Source organism: Protopterus annectens, chromosome 6.part0, assembly GCF_019279795.1.
Source record: "Protopterus annectens isolate FY-2018-M chromosome 6.part0, PAN1.0, whole genome shotgun sequence".
NCBI classification, from domain to species: domain Eukaryota; kingdom Metazoa; phylum Chordata; order Ceratodontiformes; family Protopteridae; genus Protopterus; species Protopterus annectens.
This window is the reverse complement of record NC_056737.1, coordinates 1,680,985,552-1,680,998,051: the sequence shown is the minus strand read 5'-3', so window position 1 is coordinate 1,680,998,051 and position 12,500 is coordinate 1,680,985,552.

The following is a 12,500-nucleotide window of genomic DNA, read 5'->3' as shown; positions in this document are numbered from 1 at the left end:
CACACACACACACACACACACACACACACACACACACACACACACACGCAGTCAGATGCACAAACTATTTAACAATTTTATAGCTATGGCCTGCTCATAAACTGTAAACCAGGACAATTTGTTTTGAAAGAGTACAATCATTAGCACTTTCTCAGCATGTTGCACAAATGTCATCTGAATTATTCCTGTCTCCTGGCTCATGTAGTTAAGGATGAAACATTCCAACCAATTTTTGCCAAAAATGACACTATTGTTCTCAACAAACTTCCTCACTGCATCCTCTTTGTGAGTAAAATGTGACCTTTCCCTTTGTTTGTCCTTTGCAAGCCTGGCACCCCAGTGGCATATCATGGTTACCCTTAGTGTCCAGAAACAAACTCCATTCAGTAACCATGGTCACTGTTTAACTAGCCAGAAAAATCTGCCAAACAAGCAGTGGCCTAAAGATAACTTCTGCTGATAGAGCACTGTCATTAATTGTGAAAAAAATGTCTGTCTCCTGATATTTGGTAATACATAATAATTGGCCTGTATGTTATTCAATAGAATACTGAAAATACATCTTACGTAACAATTTCCACTAGCACAAATTATGTAATAAAAATCCAACAGGCAGTGGATCTCATTCACTTTGTTTTATTCTCATTAAATATTCACATTTGCTGTTTCATCTTAATAGACCTGCTATTATGTGAGATGTTTTTAAAATAATGTAGAAATAGCTGAAATGAAATAAGCCATTCCTATCTGAAAGATATTTAGCATTGCCTTTGAGTCTCCAAATTTAGTATTCACCAGTATGCTCTCATGGATAATGTGGGATACTTAAAAATGTTTAAGTTTGTCTTTTTATGTTTCTGACAGTTTGAAGTAGGTTTGTGTAATCAGCTGAAAGTTTGCAAAACTATGCATACAACACTGCACCATTCCAAATGTTTTGCCTGTGTACTACAAATATGTAATTTATAATCTAGTCAGATAATGTGATGTTGAAAAAAACAAATGGTTCCGATCATCATGTTTAAATTTATTTTATATTGAATTATATATAGTCTTAATAAATGAATTTTAATTTGCTATGATAACCAGACATAGACAAAACTTTCATTGCTAATTATTATATTAGTTTATAGTACTTGTAGTCTAATCCTTGAAGTACCAGTTTGTAAAATGTAAAAAGGAAAATGAAGATTTAAATATGGCAAATACCAATGGCCACAGAATGCAATGGACAATGGCATTTGTGTGTGTGTGTGTGTGTGTGTGTGTGTGTGTGTGTGTGTGTGTGTGTGTGTGTGTGTGTGTGTGTGTGTGTGTACATGTGCATGTGCATGTGTGGTTATGGTGGCTATAATGACACTGTCCTTGTTAAACCATATTGAGTTTCAAAGTAGGAGAAAGGCCAATATATTTTTGAAACTACAATGTTTCTTCTTGGGTACAAAGCTTTCATGTTGTTGTGTCTTTCGTCTTTTCCCGGTTAGAGGTCTACTTTCATAAATATCCAAATAAAGCATGTAAAAATAATATGCAAGTCATCCAGCAACATGTGTTTTGATTCTATGTAACATCTTGAAGACTGTTTACAGACTTCTACACTGTGTAAGAGCTGCTGATTGCTCTGAAACAATGAAAATCAAATGAAAATGAACATATTGTAACCAGCAAGGTCATTTGTGTAACAAACTTCTGTGATCACCGGTGCTCACAAAGGGCACTTTTGCTACAGTAGCATGAATGATGTTACAATGTCAATATATCATAAGAAAAAAATTGTAATGTTGAGTCAAAGTGAAAGAAGAAGCCTCAGACTTTGTCATAAACAACATATATAAATGATTAGATTCCTTTGTAGAGGCTGCTGGTCAATATCAGCAACAAACACTATATATATATATATATATATATATATATATATATATATATATATATATACGCTAACTCCATGTCTGCACACAGTGAGAAAAATCCAGCCTTTACAATCGCTGAAAATTATTTCAGTGAAATTCATTTGTAGTAATGGCACTCATATGCCCTGTATGCTCCCATTTGGTCTCATGTCATCCCTTTGACTTGCATTTTTGAATGCAGCAGTTGTACACAATTACAGAAAGCTTCACTGTGTTTTAAACATGATGCCTGCCATAATTCAAGATTTTAATTGTTAAATTATGAAGATTTTATTAAAATTATGTATGCTAATTTTAACCTATAAACCTTACGAATACTTGAAAGTCTTATTATTCTGTGGTAATGTTGCAGTAATTTTAACATTTTCCTTCTTGTTTCTCACCTTCACTGACTTCATGTAATCAGGGGGCCTACCAGGAAACTATTATATTGCCATTCATTCCCCACTTAAGGTATAGTGAGATGGCAGGACTTTCACCACCATGACAAAATGGTGAAGGTTTTCTTATGAATGCATTTCTCATATTTCAATTTGTTTCTAATGCAGAAAGAATGTTCATGCTTTGACATAAGTACCCTATAGAATAATTCTTCAAGCACCATGTGCCCTATTCAGTTACCACTGACTGAAGCAGAACCCTTGACCTCCACCAATGAATGGGGATAACCAGAAAGTAAATCATTCTGACGCTCCCTGAACAAAGGAGAAGCAGCCTTCTGCTGCTCAAATTCTCACAGCTTTAGCTGTCCCCCTGCCTACACCAGCACTGCTAAATGCAACTGGATTTACTGCCTTGCAGAAAGTGACTATGGGCAATCTCAGACTACTTCTTCTGAATTCAGCACATTCTGCAAATTTCTCCACCACATTATACAATCTAGGATAGTCCCTGAAGGACTAGGTGTACATTGTAGACAAAGGTATGTACAGCATGGTGTAAAATGGCCACAGGCACCACTCAGAGGTGAGCCAGTAACATTTTAGGCTTAGCTTTCAGGATATTCAACACTTCTTTTGATGTATTAGTGGAAGATGTGTAGGACTAAATCAAATTACACGTGACCCATCAGGACTGGCATTCCACCATGGGGGTATATTGTAGAGCTGGAAGCATGACCTCAATGCTTGTTGTCATAGCTTGTATACATGTACACATCAGTGCACCATCAGATCCTGATGGGCCGCAGTACATCAACTGGAAAGGTCCAACATTAATTGTCATTTTTTGGTCTGTGATAATGGTATGAAGACAAATATTGGAGATGTCCACAAGATTAGCTGTCACAATGCACACATGGCAGATCCCTGGCCCCTGCTGAGCATTCATGATGAGTGGATGCTTATGGAGTGATTTCCTGGAAGGTGCATAGCATGAGCACAGGAACAGAAACACAGACAAACATCAAAGTTAGAAAAATAGAGATTTGCACATACCTAGGCCTAGAATGTTGTGTTGGCTGTCTATATTGTTAGCTGAAGTGTGGCTTCATATATGTGGACCCTTCATGTGGTTCCCTACACTCTACTCCTGAAAAAAACACTTGTATAGATCTGTTGTGTATCAGGCTGCACAGCATGCTGTCTTGCTCTAGGTGTCAGCAAAAGTGACAACCACATGTGCATTCTAACCAGACCACATCACGGATTGCACATTAAGACTATACAATAAAAGAAAGTTAGGCAGGTGACACCAACCACACCATGTCACATGCCACATAGTACTACTGTGCTGAGGAATCTATCACATCGATTCACAAATCACTGAGCACTAGCAATTTAACAATAATAAAAAAGTAAAAAACTACCAAGTATGATGTACAAATGTAAAACTTTAATGCAATGCTTTTGATACATAAATTAAAAAAGTTATATTGAAAGTTAATATTAAAACATGTAATAGCACAAAACTAATACAGTAATAAATTATGTCCTTAAACAAGCAAATTTCAATATATGTACTCTGTGTCATCTTCTGGAACTTGGGCTAAGTTTATCATTCTGTAGTTCACAGTCACAATAAGTGTTGTTGCCCAGATAATTGCTCATTTAATTATCACTCAATAATGTGAGCAAAAGTATGTTACCTCATTTTGAACCCCTTAATTGTGTCTTGTGTGTCTACTTTTATGCACCTTTAATTATCTGGTTGTTGTTATACTTCGGATTAGCACCATGTTTTGATCATTTTATGCTATAATTATGATTGTTCATTCTCTTATGGCAGGTGACAATTTCTTTTTTGTGTCTTTTATATGATAGTAGTCTCATAGGACGTTCCTCATTTCACAATTTTTTTTAACTCCCCTCTAGTGTCTACACTCAATATGACTATTCTGGGATTCTTAGACAACACGGAGCAATAAAATACTGTTATCTCCCACAAAGTGTCCTTTACTGTTCAGGACTGATCCTTTTTATGTGCTGTATTGTCACCAAGCAGAGGCTGTCTATGCCTCTGTTCAATAAACAGTATCTGGTGAACACATCAAACCAATAGACATGAATTATGGCTCATCAGCTGTATGCTAGATGCTGCTGGTAAATGTGAGGTCAGTCCAGAATCAGTAATACATTTAATCTGCTTTCTGAATGATGTCATTGTTAGAGGTTTACTGGAGTACTGGTTGGATAAGAACTCTGATCCTCCACTGATTGATATTGTTCCACTGGGTTACTGTGTTATTCAGTACTTTAGACTGGGCACTGTGCATTGGGGTGCAGCATTTTTAGCTCCATATTTGACTTGACTCGGTTTCTAACTGGACAGGTCATTTCATATGAATACATTTATAGATATAGGGAAAACTATGAATACTCTCATTGTTTACTATTCAACTGTAGCTTAAATGTATTGTTGCAAGGGTTCATATATATCCTTTTTGGCTCACTTCAAACTTTCCCAGCTTATAAATATGTCTGTGGAAACTCTCTCATATAGATGAATATTTAGTCCATCACTCTGGTTCTGGAGTTTTACAAATTATGAAGAGTTTGGCTTTCTTTATTTTGTTGCTGTTTCATTCAGTTTTAAAGGACATATTTTGGATCTAATTTTCCAAATGCAGTAACCATTAAAATAAAACTCCACCCTAGAACTAAAAAAAAATTTTTTTTCTCTCTGTCTTTGTTTCCTGACTTATTTTAACATGTCAAAATTACTCTAAGTGCTTTATTTGTAATTGTAGCCTGTTTTCCACAAAATGGATACCAATGGGGCTTGATGTATCAATGTGATCTTATTCTCCCTCAACCCTTTCTCTTTCCCATAATGCTTTGTATGACTCATGCCAGGCATAAGGAAGTAAATGTGAATTCCCATGCCACTGACATATAATGGGATCTGTGTGAATCACTGTTATCTTTTTTTGCCTTCTGTAAAAGAGCTGCTTCTTTTCTATCTTTAATCACCCTCTTTTATGTTTGGCTCAGACATCGTTTTACACTGTACTTAGACATTTTCCAGCTACAGCCAGAAAAGTAGCTAAATTGCAGGCCTTTGTTCAGGGTTTACTTTTGTAGTTTAAGAGGAATTGACATTCCCCTCCCCCCACACTTCTACAGAGGTGTTAAAACTGTCCACTGCACTGAGAGACCCTTGCAGAATCAATTCCTCTTGGAATTATTTATGTTTGTAGTTCTCTAATGTTGATAGTAGTATTGTACAAAAATAGTTATTTTGTTTAGTAGATAATCATTTTAGATATATTCTCTAACTGTGTCCTGTTCTATAGTTACTGTTTGATAAATTTTCCAGTGTAGACAGTATTTTTCTACTATCTTGATTCATTATGAACATTTGTTGTAACTAGTGTTTTACATTTTTTCTTTTTTTGACATCTGCATACATTTTTGTAATGAAGCCTTTCTCCCAAGCCCATGCTGAAAACAGGAATGATGCCAGTCATTCTTTGCTATGAAAATAAATAAATAAATAAATAAAACTAATATGCATTTCCCAATGGGAATATGTTTACCTTATGCTGCAGGATCTGCACCAGTTTCTTGATAATTTTAGGTTAGAGTATAATTTTCATTAAGTTACCAGGCCTTATACTCTGTTCTCTGGTTATTTGAATGTTGGAAACTTATTGACTGATTCATGTGTTGCACTCTCACATAAAGTGGTGCTGGTGATGCCTTAGAATCATCTGGAACTCCCTATTTTCCTACTCTTATTAAGCATAACTTCACTGAAATCCAATACCTTGTGAGATACAGGAATGCATCTCTCTCTCTGAGGCCCATTTTAAGATGTCAGTAAAGAGCTATTTATTCTAAAAAGCTTTGACTAGTTGATGTAGGTATTTGGTCTAACTTTTTATATAACTGAAAAAAATGTATTAGTTTAAAAACTGTAACCCCATATACTTAAACCCAAACATCAAAATCGATAACAATATGCTAAACTTAAATTCCTACCCCTCAATAAGAAATTGTACAGTATGGAACTTTTATAAAGTAAAAGGAAAATATATAGAGGATATTAAGGCATTCTTGAAAGTACAGAAAAAATATATCATTGCACTAAGACAAATTAAAGACAAGATTAAATCAATAACACATGAGATAAATAATAAAGATATTAATACTACTATGGCAGAATCAATCCTGAAAGGTCTGCTATCTAAGAGCAAAATGCTGTCTAATGTCTATAAACTAATTTCCTCAATTAAATATCAATCAACTATACTGTTTATGGACTATTGGGACAAGGCAGGAATAAAGAATAGTGAGGAAAAAAAATTACAAGCCATAAAGAATGCAATGATGCTAGTTTCCCTTTAAACAACTTATGATAAACAATAATGCCTACCTAACCCCTGAAAAACTAAGTAAATACTACTCATGTTCATCACCATACTGCCCTTATTGTTCATCAAAAATTGCTGATACGCTCCACATGTTCTGGAGTTGCAAACATACTTACAAGTTATGGTGCTCATTGAAAGCGAAATTAGAGCAAATAAGCTATGAAAAGTCTACATTTTCATGGGAATATGCTATTCTTCATGTAAGTCCAGGTAACATATCCATTTTGAATAATCATGTTTTGATTACCGCTTTTTCTCTAGTTAAACTATATATAACACAGAACTGGCTTGACTGTACCAAAATATCCTGGAGCAGCTTTAAAAATAGGAAGTAAAATATATTTCCTCGCACAAACTAGTTGCGAAAAACAAAAAGAATCTTTCATATCTGCATTAATACTGGAATCTCCTTTTTAGTAATATACTAAAACATTTAACTAAAGTAGAAATGCTTCACAATCAGGGAAAAGAAAGTTGGAACCCCAAACAAAATAGGCAAAAGGATAAATAAACTAAAGTAGAATATACTACTAATAACTCCCTTAAGATTTTTATTGTCTACTTTTCTCCTAATATTTTTCACCTAAACCATTGTATATTAAATGGATGGTAACACTACTGTTGTAAATAATTGTAAACAGGTGTTTTGCTGTTATTTGTTAAAATGTATGGGTTATGTTTACAAGCAACTATTACAGTTTCTTGCTGTCTTATTAATGTAGTTATATAATCTTTAATATGCGTATAGTGACAAATGGTCAGTTTCTCTTTGTTACAAGTATAATGATTGTTGTGTATTTATTATACTCACACTGCCAATTGTTTCTATTTTTCTCTTTGTTGTGTAATCTACCTAAGTTGTTTTTTTAAATGTATATTTAAAAGCAATAAAATATCACTTTGAAAAAAATATTCTAAGCATTCTATGTATTTGTTTTAATGGTTTATGATTTTGTTTATTCATGTTAATGTGTAATGTAACTACAGTTAGGAACTGGAATAATTGTTTTAATTATTTATGATTTTGCTTATACATGTCGGTGTGTAAATTATTTATATTTAGCTACTGAAATAAACATTCATCCATTCATTGATGCATTTGTTCATCATTTGTATAATACAAACATTTGATAATGCAAAGACACTCAAAACTGGGATCAGCAGAGACAGAACCTGCATGATAGCATAGGCAACTAAAGTCATGACCTTAGCTCTTGTAATTGACCAACAAGTAAAATGAAAACATAGCAGTCACAAATTGATGAAAAGCCTTATTTATTTACTATTAAGCACTTTTCATCTACATAAAATAACAAACTTCATCAGACAATTTTAAAAACTAAAATGCAGTATTCTTATAGTTCAAAATAATCACCCCTACCTTCAACAGAAAATGATGTAATCATGATTATTATAAACTTGCAGCATAAAAATTTACCCCTATTTTTTATATATTATTATTACACAATATATAATTTTATATATACTCCATAAATATATATATATATATATATATATATATATATATATATATATATATATATATATATATATATATATATATAAAAAAAACTTACAGCTAATTAACATGTTAATAAAACACACTATATGTTATTATTACTAAATAACTCCAAAAAAGCTTACAATGAACTAAAATAAAATACTATATATTATTAAGCTTGTATGAACTGCTAAAACAATGATTGTAGTATATCATTTTCATATGTATATATATATATATATATATATATATATATATATATATATGTATATGCATTTGTATATAGATAAATATATATAAATATATATACCCAGCAATGTTACCATTTTATTGACCGTTTTAAAGTAAACAATGAAAACAGGTTAAGAACAAGCTGACATGTTTTCAAGATGTGCAATTATTGCACTTACATTCACCAAGGCCAATTTTTTGAGATAAAAGGAAGAAAATAGGAAATGCATGGTAAGCATAACTGTAATTTCAAGAGAGTTGTTTATGTGGCTATGTGTAAAATGTGCCCAGCATATTATATTGGCAAGACTACCAGAACTTTAAAAGAAAGAATATATGAGCATATGTATGTGATTAGAAAAGATGTTCTTACCAATGTGCTGGCTAAACATGTACACAAACACAATAATCATTAGTTTAAGTTTTGTGTAATTCAACAAATTAAGGTAAATGATAAAGGAGGACATTGGACTTTGCAGCTTGAAAAAGCTGAATTAATTTGGCAGTTATGCTTATATTCATATGCTTGGCCAGGATTGAATGATCGTTGCACTATTAATAGTGTTCTTAAGTTAAAAGCATTAAATAGATGAAATTTTTTTCTATATTGTCTTAAAAAACATGTCATCTTGTTCTTAACCTATTTTCATTGTTAACTTTAACACGATCAATAAAATGGTAACTTATTGCTGGGTATATATATTTATGTATATACAAATGTGTATATATATATATATATATATATATATATATATATATATATATATATATGGATCTAGGTCATTTGGTCGACAACTCATATGACTGACACTCATTTGGTCGACAGCTCATTTGGTCGACAAACACCCTCCTCACCCCCCCAACTATATATAACAACTCCATGGTCGCACAACAGTGGGGAGGGGGGCAAATCTCAGGTTTTTGCCTTGAATACGTTTTGTCAGCCAAATGTGCTGTCGACCAAATGAGTGTCAGTCATATGAGTTGTCGACCAAATGACCTAGACCCATATATATATATATATATATATATATATATATATATATATATGAAAATTCTATACTAAACTCATTGTTTTAGCAGTTCATACAAGCTTAATAATATATAGTATTTTATTTTAATTCATATAAGCTTTTTTGGAGTTATTTAGTAATAATAACGTGTATTTTATTAACATGTTAACAATTAGTTGTAAGTTTTGTATATATATATATATATATATATATATATATATATATATATATATATATATATATATATATATATATATATATATATATTTGTGGAGTATATATAACATTATATATTGTGTAATAATAATATATATAAAATAGGGGTATTTTTTTATGCTGCAAGTTTATAATAATCATGATTACATCCTTTCCTGTTGAAGGTGGTGGTGGTTATTTTGAACTATAAGAATACTGCAATTTAGTTTTTAAAATTGCCTGATGAAGTTTGCTATTTTACGTAGACAAAAAGTTCTTAACAGTGAATAAACAAGGCTTTTCATCCATTTGTGACTGCTACATTTTCATTTTACTTGGTTGTATCTTTATTATTGGTTTGGACACATTATAAATGGTTATGACCTGTTTCCTCAGATGAGGGCAGTTTGTGGAACAAAGACTACCACTGAGAACCCTTTAGCTTCAGAGGTACAGGAGCGGGCCCCACAACATGGCAGTCATGCTGTGTGCATGCCGATAATCACATTGACCTATAGACATCTGTGCTCTTAGCTGCTAATGGTGGAAGAGTAGCTAGTAAGATCCACCACCTAGAAAGTAGCTAACAAAGATGTCAGTTCATAGACAAGTACAAAGAGAGATCATGGGGATAGAACATCTTTAACAGGAGACCCTTGTAACTTCACAACTAAAAGTAACTCTTGTGATTAACACTCATAAATGAAATCACAAAAAGCTGCAATTGTCAAAAGAAAGAAACACCTTTGTTATATCTAAAATAGTAAAAAAAGGTATTTTGTAGGGGTGATATGGATGCACCCCCTTTCCTCCTACTATTTACCGCCACCCCGATTCTACTTATACTAATATTAAAATCACTGCATCTCAGGGAAAGGAAAGGTCTCAGAGATACCGCAGTCTTCAATTTTAAATGGAAAACTGCAAAATCACACATTAGAATGTTCACCACTACTGTGTCATACTTAAGTCTGGATCTCAACCATGGGTTGTACTGATGGTTATACACTGTATGTTCTAAATGTTCAAATAGCCTTAGTCCTTGATATATCACTGGCATGATGTATGTGGAAAAGTAAAGAGGTTCTTCCATGATTCTGCATACTCCATAGCATGCATGTGCTTTAGAAAGGCCTAGTTCAACTCACCTGAGTAGTTACTAATACTTGTGTTTATTATGTATTAGCTCATCTGTGTGATGGTGGTGTTGATCATGTCATATATAAGGCAGCCAGTGCTACATCTCATCATGCCTGCATCCATCACATCATACCTGCATCCAACCAATGCTACATCTCAGACTATGCCTACATCCAGCTGATAATACATCTCATCATGCCTGCATCCATCCGATGACACATCCCATCATATCTGCAGCCATCCGATGCTACATCTCATCATACTTGCACCCAGCCGATGATGCACCTCATCATGCCTGCATCCATGAAGTTCGGCTGGGCAGACATCACCTGACCCATTTTTGAAAACCTCTGTGCCCCAGTCCCATTTTTTTAATAAGCATTGAATAGATGTGAATGCCTCCTTGCACTGCTATTCATGTTTGCTTCTGCGGACCATGCATCATATCTCACAGATGGTTGAGATGGATCACCAATACTCAGAGGGTGGTCAATAACATTCAGTCCATCATTCTTGCTTTTAGGATGACTGAATGTTCTGACCATAAATTCATAAGCTTTACTGACCTCCATGGTGAAGTTTACCTTTGAAGAGTATCTGAATATCTTTTTAATGTCCAGAACATGCAAAGATTCAACAATGAATAAGTTGCCCAGATACATAGCCCTTCTGAAGTCCCATCTTCACAGTTATCTGATGTAACGGTGAAAAATTGCCATCTATTCACAGCATTGTGAACCCTGGCTGAGATTAAAACTTTTCCATGACAAGGTTTTCTTTGTCAGACTCATTCTGTGGACTTTTTGGTCCAGCCACAGAGTAGTTCTCACTCCTCAGACTGACCAATGAACATCAATACTGTTTGTTGGTATATATACATAAATCTGGCAGCAGAAAGACCAGATCTCATCCAGTTCTACACCTGATTAAAACTTTAAATCTGTACTCTAGGTAACATTATGGAACTTGGTTGTCAACAACAGACTCCAGGTCTACAACACCAGACATGGCAGTATTGGTAGACATGGAGACCCTTCATAAATGCTCACTTGAGGCCTGCTGTGTAAGAATTCCTGATAAAGACACAGTGCACTCACCAAGGTGTTTTCAGTCACAGTCACCTTGACAGAAGCAGACAGACCTACATCACAAACATGTATATATACAGGCCCTCAGCAAGGTTTTTCAAACATACTTACCTTGAAAGAAGCAGGTACACCTACATCACAAACATACACATATACAGTAACAATCAGTCTACTTACATGCAAAAGTAAGTATGCACATCAAGGCTAATGTCAGCAACACACAGAGACTAACCAGGGAACTCAAAAGCAGTTGCATCAGTCAATTACATCTGGAAATGTGTGTCTAACAAATCTGTAAGAAACAGAGTGCCAATCATGTGGCCAACAAAGTCAGAAAAGTAAGCAATAGTACCATACAACCTTCCAAAGATACTGCAACAGAGTACGGCACTACATCAGGTGTGGGTCTGTCTCTCTATCCTGCGTAGCTGTGGTGCCATGTAGGGTAAATAATGTACACAGAGAGGTGATGTCCACAGGATGCAACCTGCAGTGCCGCATTCACATCCACTTTTCTGTGCCAATGTGACATTATGACATTGGAGTCTGTTAAATGTGTAATTATGAATGTACAAGCAATCCCAGACATGTAACAATTAAATACAGTGC